The sequence below is a fragment of the Anarhichas minor genome, unplaced genomic scaffold (genome assembly GCF_050575085.1).
Source record: "Anarhichas minor isolate MPS153535 unplaced genomic scaffold, ASM5057508v1 ptg000015l, whole genome shotgun sequence".
Lineage (NCBI taxonomy): Eukaryota > Metazoa > Chordata > Actinopteri > Perciformes > Anarhichadidae > Anarhichas > Anarhichas minor.
Window position 1 is genome coordinate 2,892,757 of NW_027466461.1, and position 11,640 is coordinate 2,904,396.

Below are 11,640 nucleotides of genomic sequence, written 5' to 3' on the forward strand. Positions count from 1 at the left end.
GAAGAACTCCTTGATATTGTGCCATTAAAAGACAGAACCCGTGGCATAGATGTGAAAGAAACAATGATGGCTGCATTTGCGAAAGCAAATCTGCCCATACCGAAACTAACTGCAATAGCCACGGATGGAGCGCCAGCCATGATCGGATCTGTGAACGGGCTTGTGGGGCTGTGCAAAGCTGACCAAACATTTTCCGAGTTTTGGAATTTCCACTGCATCATCCACAGGGAGCAACTCGTGTCTAAATCATTGAATTTAAACAACGTCATGAAGCCTGTGATGGAAATCGTCAACTACATCCGCACACATGCGCTTAACCACAGGCAATTCAAGAATCTCATCGCTGAGCTGGACCAAAGGCTTCCAGGTGACCTGCCGCTGCACTGCACTGTAAGGTGGCTGTCAAAAGGCCAGGTACTCTCTCGCTTCTTTGAGCTTTTGGATGCCGTGAAACTGTTCATGGAAGAGAAGGACAAGGACTATCCCGAGCTCTCGGACCTCGAGTGGATTATGGATGTTAGGGTTAGAACAAAGGATGAAGGAGCTTGCAGGCCGCAGGTACTCTTCTGCTGCGAGCTTCTTACTGCGCACGCGCATCAGAAGAATGAGCTGGACCCGGTCCAAAATTAAAACAATATTTAATGTACTACACAAAGTTCACTTACAAACTGAATTAACTATCAATAGTAATGTTCTCGAGAGCAGAGACCACATACACGCATCTCCTCACAGTCCGGCGCGGCCAGTTAGCTGAAAATGAGAGCTGCAGTAATCTGAGGTAAACTCCCTAAAACATTCTCTTTTGTATCCCCTGAGAGTCGGAAAGTGTCCGACACTGTCATAAAATGTGTGAATGACCCTCCATGGCGATTAGTGATTGGCTTCATTTGAATTCTGCCCCCTCCCATTATCGATCCCTTAGCAAAACATCTTGGCTCCTCGCAAAACATCTTGAACTCCTCCTCTCTGTCCTGCTGGTCAGCTTGGCATTTGACCGTCCCACTGGCCTCATCCTCCATCGATGAGGTCGCCTCCATTTGCTGCTGCATGTCTGACACCTCACTCAGAATCCCTATCTGACCCTCAAGACTATTCTTAGTGTTTTAATACCTACAGTGACTATACTTCTATGATTTAATACATTCAATGTGTTGATATACTGTAACATATAATATCCTCTATAAGAAAGAATATTGTAAACCTATAATACATTCCATATGGAAACATATTGTGACTAACATATTTATTATTGTGACACTTCTACTCACCACTAGGGGTGTTATTAAATCTTACTAATAATGCGTTTAATACTGAAATTCTCCACATGGATCTGGCCTTTTTGGTCGACATGCTGTGTCACTTGGACAGACTGAACCTGACCCTACAGGGTAAGTTAAAAATGCTGCCTGACCTGGTGCAAAGTGTGTTTGCGTTTGTCAACAAACTGAAGCTGTTCAAGGCGCATATTCAAAAGGGAGATTTAACGCATTTTCCCACTCTGCTAAAAGCCAGCGGGCAAGTCACCAGCGCCGCCCTGAATAAGCAAAGAGCCAGATATGCAACACTGATTGAAAACCTGCACGAAAGCTTTGTGACCCGGTTCCGTGATCTACAACTGAAAAGGCCACAGATTACGTTCCTTGTCGACCCATTTAATGCGAAGACGGACTGTTTGAAAGCCCCGCTAGTCACAGATGAGGCCGCGACTGAGTTGGAGATGATCGATCTTTGTGAGGACGACCAACTGAAACCTGCTTTAAGGGAAGGGACCATTGAGTCATGTCAAACGGGCTGCACTTAAGATACTGTCAATGTTTGGGTCAACATACGTCTGCGAGTCTGTGTTTTCTACCCTGAAACACGTGAAATCAAAGCATCGATCTGTTCTGACTGACACCCATGTGAAAGAATTGCTTCGAGTGGCAACAACGGAATACAAGCCAGATTTGAAGAGGATTGTTCAAGGCAAGGAATGCCAGAAGTCCCACTAAGCAACATGCATAGTAAAAGAAAAACGCTATTGTAAATTATTATATTTTTGTTTGTGGACTTGATTGAACTGAGAGTTTGTGTGTGTGAGACAGTGCACACAATGTTCATTGTTGAAAATGACTGGCCTGTGGTCTTAGTACTGTAGGAGTCAATTTCTGTCATTATCATGTTGGTGTGTGACATTTACAATAAATCTGGCTGAGCAGACGTCTGTGTGTGTGTGTGAGTGTGTGTGTGAGGAAGGGATGGGGTGATGTTCATGTGTGCCCATGTGTATGATGTGGCTCTTTGCGGTAACAGTAAAAAATGTGGCTCTTAGTCTCTGGGTGGGTGTAAAGTGTATATGCAGTGTTGTATAGTGTAGAAACCAACCATAACCGCAACCATAACTAAATTGGGTGTCTCAGGAAGGAGAGCGCAACCCACTGAGAATTAGGGATGGGTATCGTTTGGGTTTTTTCCGATACCGGTGCTAAAACGATACCAGTGCCTAAACGGTGCCTGAACCGATACTTAAAAAAAAAAAAGAAGCACAAAACGACAATTGACGACATTAAAGAAAGGCTTTTTTTTTTTTGCCAAGGCAAATTTTTTTCTTCAAATTGAACAATATATTACCTGTTTAAAGTATACTATAAACATTAATAAATAAAAAACACTTGCTTCAAACTACAGCTTCAAACTTTTTAACTTCAAACTATGAACAATATATTAACCGTTTACAGTATACATAAATAAATACAAAACACACACACACACTACAGCTTCAAACTTCAGCAATTATTTTGCAGAAATATGAGCATATTTGCCTTCTCTGGCAAAATACGACACCTCTCCTGACTTATTTTATTTTACCAGTTGGTCGCGGTAATGCGCCAATTCATCGTTTGCCAACCGCCACTACACCTCAAAGAAGAAGAAGCTTTCGCGTGCCTGTGGATGTTGTGCTTATCAGCGGCAGCACTAAGTACCCGGATGTCGATGGAGGAAGTCAGTAGCCTGCCAGCCGTTTGACAGATCGCGTTCTCGTTTTTTAAATATCATGGCCGAAGCTTCGCCAGAATGATGGAGGGGTTTGTTTCTAAGCGCGCACGGCTCGTCCGGTTGTAATAATACTATAAGTGAGGAGCGGAGGACCGAGGCTATCATTACCTGCTGCCAGGACGGAGTCACCAGAGCAGTGTAAAAAAAAGTATTGGCACCGGTTTTCGGTACCCAACCCTACTGAGAATCACAAGGGTTTTTATACAGGGTGCACTGGCACACAGGGCCAGTGTTGCTAATGGCCTCAGGTGTTTCCACTCTGCCTGACGACCCTCTGCCACACCCACCTCCAACACCTGCAAGGAGAGCAGCCAAACAAACAGGCAGACAGCGCAGAGAGGGTCGTCACAAATTATTTAGTTTAAGTTTTCACAATTATTAATTTAGCTTGTTTATTTTCATACATGGAGTTTTAATGTCACTCCATGCTATCTAAGAGGGAACTTGTGTCATTATTTACCAGCCAACAGTGGACCTCTGTACAATACAAGTGTGGACCTTTCCTGTTACCACGGGCGGGCCGTTGGAGTGGTAACTGTACATCTGTGTTATGTACACAACTGCTATTTATAGGTAGGCACTGATATGACATGTCTTTGGAAAGCTAAGATTCTTGTAATTCGATTTATGCAAACCATTTCAAGATACAATCACAACAGCAGGTACAATCAACGCCTCTGTCAACCCACAAACATTTACAATATCGAGGCAACTCACTGATGAAGCTTCATAAAAATCCACCCATTGATAATATTACAACAAAAACAGTCTTGTTACATTGCCAAAGGTCCAGACGATCCAATCCAGTAAAATATTTAACTAATAAGCTATCCAGCTATAGTCATCTGTTCGCAAACAAATATTCAGTCGGAAATAAAAAACCTTCTACTTCAGTGTGTTCAAACTTATATTACTCAATGCCAGTAGCACTTACAGTGATTCCATGCATGTACTCCAAATGGTTCAAGAACAGCTTTCAATTTACTTTGGGTATGCCTTGGATAGGTGTTTTAGGCAGATTTTACTGGAGTGGTAACAGGTTAACAAACAAACTGCATTCCCATAAGTGTAGACTGAGCACACAAGTATATTGAAAAATGTATTGACATCCAGTGCTTGTCCAAACTGGTCAGTCAAGTATTTTGGAAGTGAGCAAATTTAAAGGTCTAGGTCAGGGGTATTCAATTAAAGTTCAACGAGGTCCAGTTAGAGAGAATTTCCGGAACGGAAAGGTCCGGAACATCACAATGTCTAACTTGCGCTATGATTTAGTCCCATATATATTGAAGTAGCCTAGCAGTTGTATTAACGTCTGTATGTAGTCAGCAACTGACAAATAAAGAAAGCTCAATTGAATATTATCTCAACAATATTTATTGTCAGATTTCAAATTCAATTAAAGCTGCAAGCAGTATTGATTGGGCCCTCACATCTTCACGCACATCGAGGGTATTGGCAGGACTCAGGTTGACGCGGCCATGCATTTCTGTGACCATCATACACTGTGTGCACGAGTTAGATGATATTTCCTGCGTCGACCAGCAGCGTAGCAAGATCAATGTTGACAGGTCTTAAGCCTCAAATGTTTTGAGTGTACCTCCGATACAATCATAAATGTAAGCCTGTTAAGATCATTAAGAAAATGAATGTCAGTGAATGCTCTTCAGTGTTTGTAACAGACTCTCAGTTTACTGGGATGGGGTTCAACTCAGTGCAGTGTCCTGCTGATTGTATTTGGACTTACATGAAAGTTAACAGAACAGTAGTGTCATTTTCTTTTACTTGAACACTTTAATTTAACACCGTTTTCATTTTAAGCTCTTCTGCACTGTAAGAAACGTACTGTGAAATTCAGTTATTAACTGGCAGCAATTGACAAGTTACTTACTGTAAAAAAAAACACAGTAACTAACTGTGAAAAATAATCACAGTAACTAACTGGTTGCAATTGACAAGTAACTTACTGTAAAAATAATCACAGTAACTAACTGTGAAAATGAATCACAGTAACTAACTGGCAGCAATTGACAAGTAACTTACTGTGAAAATAATCACAGTAACTAACTGTGAAAAATAATCACAGTAACTAACTGGCAGCAATTGACAAGTAACTTACTGTAAAAATGAATCACAGTAACTAACTGGCAGCAATTGACAAGTAACTTACTGTAAAAATTAATCACAGTAACTAACTGGCAGCAATTGACCAGTAACTTACTGTGAAAATAATCACAGTAATTGTTACCATGTATTGTATTTTTTAATACAGTAGCAGTTTTATATTGTGAAATCAAACAAAGTAACTAAAGTATTTACTGTATTTTTAATTACAGTAGTAGTGTTATAACCTTAATATAAAGAACAGTAATCTCCAAGTATTGTAATTGTTTTGACGGTTATAGTGTTTAAACTGTAAAATAAAACACAGTAATATCAAAGTACCGTTTTTTTTACGGTAATACTGTTTAAGCTGTAAAATATAAAATAGAATGTTGTATTTGTAAGTTACAGTATCTTAATGGCGTAATTTACATATTACCAGTATTCTGCTGTTAAAATAAAATATCACTATCTTAAAATACACCCATTTTTAAGCTTCAACAATAACTGTGGGGAGACAGCAAACAATACATTTTTAACAATTTATTCTTAATTGTTGAACAGTAGCAAGGATAACATTATTCCTGTGCTTGCGAGTATACCATGGCTTCAACAAACAATGCACTAGGAATTTTGTTTTCTTTTGATAACCCAATGACAATTATCTTCTTCTGAAATGTGCATAACTGACAAGAGCTGTAATCTCTAAACATTTACAATCACAAAACGATGGATATTAATATCCAAAAACATGAATATTGCAACATTTGAAACCGTGGCGATAACAAAAACACAAAAATATGAGGCCTTTTCTTCTGCCAATTTTAGATATGTTCTGTTATTGAAAAGGCACCATTTGGTAAATATATTACACACATTCTTGCATAAAACACATTTAAAAAAACTTTGAATACACAAAACCAAATGCAAAAATGGTGCCAAACTAATTCATTCCCCTGAAATCCACCGATCTTACTAAACATTAAGAGTGTAGAGGAATTGCCACAGTAAGAAGGGGCCAATAAACCAAGTGCTGTGACAGTTAACATGTACTCTACAGGAGGAGTTTGAGGTAGACAGCTTAAAAAGTAACTCTAGCTGTCTCTCAACTTTTAAGTATTAAATCTCTTTTTGAGAGCTTTTGTGCATTTACTTCTGGGTAGATATAATACACAAATAACACACAAAAAAGTATTACATCTCCATGAAAACCTTAATGCTAACTGCAAAAACAGTGTACTATACACATTAGTATACAGTGCAGTTCATACTTAACAATTGGTATATTTTATAGAAATTGAACCAATCATATGCATCAGTGACAGTTCCATTTAAAACAATGATAGTAACATCTTAATAATACTGTTTCCCTTTACATACAAAGAGAGCTCACCCTGTTCCACGGACGAACTGAGGTGACTTCACTGAGCAAAGTAGTCTGTGGCTCCTTGCCTCTTAGTGAGTCCATCACTATTCAGTCCATCAGCTCCACAGTGCAAAATGAATAGCAGATCCCTGAAAAAACAACAAAAACAATAGCAAATAAGAAATTAACTTCATTTGAGTGGATGAAGCAGGGATTAAGGAATATTATTTGACCTGTGGGAGATCAATGTCCCACATATATCTTTAGTGGTGTGAAGGCAATCTGGCATTCATGGGGTGGAGTCACCAGTGTGGGGACAGGTGTATATATTTTTTTGTTGTGGCGTGGGGGGGGGTTACATACACCTAGGTTACAGTCGGCCCTTTCCAGCAAACTGATGCCTGAACTGTATTATAAACAAGGTTTTGCTACCAGGCGAGCAATGTCCATTCCAACCACATCTACTGGCATAAAAACAGGAAGTCAGTGGTAAAGTAGTAAAGCCTGCATCTTGCTTGAGTTGATTGGCTGCCTCTGTCAATTGTGACATTGACAAGCAGTGCGACTCCGCACCTGGTGCTGAAAAGTTGAGAATATTTTATCTAAGGTGCGCACGGTGTATGAAAGGAATGCAATGATTTTGCAGGTGACGCGTTTTAGCGACGCGTCTTGGTGTAGTCAGTGTGAAAATTGGAGGTTTAGTAAAACTCACATACTGTTGTGAGGAGGAACTCTGCTTTGTCTGTGTGCATGCCTGTTCTCTCACTGCCACCAGTTCATCAGTTCTAAGTTATCTAAATATTTTAAGTTGAAGTTCGCTCAAACAGACACACATGGATAAAATAACACGGAAGAAAAAAACGAGGCCACATCATCTTTTATCTGTAGAGCTAAAATCAGTAAGCCACGCTTGCTCTGGTTACTGATATGCTACATGTATATATGCAGATTTACAGTGCATATAAACCTGTTGACACAGTTAGCGCAGATGAGTTCAATAGTATATGGCATCAGAAAAAGCCACATTCTGACAGATTAACTTCCAGCGTGCAATAGTAATAAAACTCAATTCAGAGTTTATGAGTGTTATTTTACAGATTTCTTAAATTTTACTATTGTTGGACAGAGTTTAACATATGTAATGGACACTTAGTGGTGGTAATGTTTACGATTACTTACTTACATTCAATTGTTTGTTTTTGCTGTTGCATGCTGGGAAATCTAGCAGATACAATATAAAACTTTTGATCTTACACAATACTCCATTCAATTCTATGCCATTAGACAATATACATGTATATATATATATATATATATACGTATATATATATTTTTTAAAATATCTATTCAAATTACTTTATAAAATCGGTCTAAATGATCAGATACAGTTCCTTTTTCCACGCTCATATGCAACAAAAAGTCTAATCTTTTATTCACAAATTATTTCTGTTCTGTGTGGAGCAAGGTTGTAATAGTTTTTAAATTAAGTATATTTTATATTAGTTTTGACTTTTCAATTTCATAGTTTTAGTTAGCATTCAGAGTATTTGCTGGTTTTAGCTTAGTTTCAGTTTGTCAGAAATGAATAGTTTTAGTTTTTGCATTTAGTTGTTATAGTTTGTTTTTGTTTGGGCTAGGTATAATGTCTCTACATACAAAATCCATGGTAAAAAAAACCTGTATGAATGGCCATAATTTTGAAATCTTTTGATTTGGGAATAAACTTGTGTATTTTCAGAACCACACTCGGAAGAAAACCAACTGGCAATTTCAATCCTACCCCAGCTGGTCAACATCAGACCTGAATAGATCTGTTAAATGTAATTTGTTCTACTAAATCATATCGTTGTTAAATTCTAGACTGCATGTGCACTAGACTGCATGTGAAAAACAAGAGGGATTTATTGTGAAAGCAATTTGCAGCATCATGTCTGTTTAGTTGATGGAAATTCCTGTCGTCTCCTTTTTTATCTGAAGTGATATATTAGCAGTAAAAGTTTTACGTCCATTTTATATTATTTTTGTTGAATGCCAGATTGCGTTTATACCATTAATAGCCACATATTGGTCTTTTTTGTGACTAGAAGGGCAGAAAACAGACATCTATGCCTGCACACGGTTCAAAATATCCCATTTGAAATTGACATTACATGACAATGACTATTTCTTCAGTGGAAATTAGTTCCATTGAAAACTGTCCAATGTGTGTTCTGGATATATTATTTAAAGTATCAAGGACACATTGAAAGCAGATTTAACTTTAACATTATCTAAGAGACTAATATTTCAAAACTTTGACAAATAAAAACCAAACCTTCATGGATAAATACCACAATAGGGAACTCTTTAAAGGCCATGTTATTATAAGAGCCTCACCTCCATCTGGTTATTCTGCCAGTCAAATGCAGTGAAGTCCCTCATGAAGGATTTGACGCGTTGGTTCATATCTGATGTCTTGCGCTTTACTGGTCTTCCACTTTCCATTCTTTTCTTGACCTTGGCACTGCATTTGCTGGAGTCTGGATTTACCCTGACAAGGAACCCAATACAAATGAAAGTTAATATTTAGAACCACCAAGCTCATCAGTCTTTTCAGGGCATATCAACAAGGTCATACAACGATCAAACTCTTTTTAGATAATAATTGGGCAAACGGTTTTTACAGCAAAATCAAATAGATGCTGATTGTAAGAAGTCCTATTCTTGTATTGTCCGCAAATGCCACCTAAATGCAAGTACGGTGATTTTTACCTGGTCAATGCTACAAGCAGACTTTAATGGAGAAATGCAGGTAATGCAAATGCAAAGAAACGTGATGTACATAAGAATTTATAACAATACCTTTGTATACGTTGTGGCTGCTTCCACCTGATACTCAAGGGCCAGGGCAGTTGTGAAATCTGGCATGGGAGGTAAATATGTGATTACCACACGGCCTTCTATGGACAGCATCCACCTGTTCGCAGACATACATACAATAAACATGTGCTGTACATGATTTAAAAAGTCCAATCGTGGAAAGTGAGCATATTTGTTTAATCACTCTTATTATAAACTGTAAAACTTACAATCCGTGCCTCTCCACCAAGTCAGAGACGCAAACTTTGACAAGTTTCAGCCTGTTTTTTTCTGTAACAATGGCCTGAGTTTGGAGTTCCTCAAATATTTCAGGAACTTTCTTATCGAGGAGCGGTCTCAATCCATCCTATACAAACGGTTCCTTTGTAGGCTGAAAAGAGAACTAAGAGCAAAGCCGAACAAAGCAGAAATTTTGACTAATTTCCATGACATTCTTCGAAACTAAATTTGACAAGATGTACACATAACCCCAAATAATATATATGAAAATGTACCGAGTAAGACAGACTTCTCTTGCAACAGGTAGAAAATGGGCACTTGGAATCTGTCAAGGTAACTTATCTGTACACTACTATCAACATCAGTAAACTCTTGGAAATCCGAGTTAAATTTTAAAATCCTTTCAAGGACAAATCCCAATTCGCTCGTCTTTTCCAGAAGTTGGTTTGTGCTTTGGACACAATTTTTCTTTTCAATTCTTTACCATTCTGTAATGTGGTTGCGAGGACTTTCACAGATTCATGCTGCTCTTGTCTCCCTTCCTGTAAACAACAAACAAAACACACGTTAAGTACCAATCAAATGTATTGTGGTATTGACTAAATGTATTCATTTATCCAGTGTTTTCCACTTTTAGAGGGTAAAGATGCTGCATCACGCATTCACAGAAAGGGAGGTCACCTAATCTTTAGTCAAATAATCAAAACTCACTACAGGGACCTTTTTTATTTGAAAAAAAACAAAACACACCGTTGCTGAATTATATTAAATATAAAAATTCAAAGAAAATTCAAATGGCATGAGAGCTATTGTGCTTATACTACAGTGCACCATTTCAACATAATACAGTTTCAGAATAAGAGCATCTACTCCTGCCTGCCAGCACATGCAAGAGGAGAGGGAGACATGGGCCCTGAAGCTCTCCACATAGATTTTATATTCATGTGCTTAAAGGTCCTTCGCCCTATAGCCATATAACGGCAGGGAAAGCCCTGCCGTTATATGGCTGTTCAAGCCAATTGGCCTGTTCAAGCCAATTGTAAACAGCTAGCTAATATTAGTTCCATGTAGGTTAATGGCACACTTAGTTTCTTTAACAAATCAAACACAGTTTACCCAAACTTTACATTTAATAACGTTACAGCTTAACCACTTAACGATACTTACTTTTCCTCTGCCCCATCACTAACACCTGTCTGCTCTAAGCGCATCTAAGTCACTCTATCTACACCTCAACACCCACACACTGACGTTAAAGTTACGCACTTTCGCGCCACTTCTGACGGAACAATGAATTAAATATAACAAAGATAGCTAGCTAGGCTTGACCAACCGAGTGTTTGCTAGCTCACAAATGCTAACATGAACTGACATGACATAACGCTCATCATGATGGCCAGAACATAATTTACCCAGGCAGTTAAAGAAGCTAGCTAACGTTAGCTATCCAATATCAGCTAGCAGAGTCATTCATTCAACGTTAACCACTAGCTTAACTCAGTTATTCAGCTAACTAGCTGATAGCTAATGTTAGCCAGATGGCTAGATACTGTTGGCAAACTATTTTAAGAGATATAATGTTAACGTTACTCACTTAAATTAATCTTTACCGATATCCAACCAGCTCTGTGTCATCACAGTGTGTGCAGACGTTCGCTCCGTACCGCAGCGCCCGGAGCTCTCTCCCCCCATCAGCCGCACAGGCGGCAAGCGGGCGGGGAGCTCCGAGCGCTGCAGCACGGGGCGAAGAGTTTCACCGGGCGCCGCTGGACTGCACACACTACGTTACACACACTTCCATTAAAATATGGGGCCACTGTTTTGGTAATATAACCAACGCCAACAACTCACCGCTAGTGTTGGAATGTCCTCCTCTGAGACGTTCATCTTCTTTGGCAGCCAGCAGTGAAAAGAGCAGCTTGACGGTTGCAAGTTGAAACATTTGAAATAGCTCAACCGTGATTGGTCAAGGCAGTCCACTGTTCCCGCTTTACCGAGTCTCAGGAGGATACACGTTTTATATTTGCGTTTATTTGGAAAGCAATAATTTGATTTCAAGT

At 38.9% G+C, this 11,640-nt stretch overlaps 1 long non-coding RNA gene across 1 annotated transcript; it reads right to left on the minus strand.

The window, feature by feature from the left end:
- Positions 1 to 6,294: 6,294 nt before the first annotated feature.
- On the minus strand, positions 6,295 to 9,624 carry LOC142950202 (uncharacterized). Its single transcript, XR_012954139.1, has 3 exons — positions 9,344 to 9,624; positions 8,879 to 9,032; positions 6,295 to 6,651 (listed from the first exon to the last, which is right to left on the minus strand). It is a non-coding gene; the product is annotated as an uncharacterized LOC142950202 (long non-coding RNA).
- Positions 9,625 to 11,640: the final 2,016 nt, after the last annotated feature.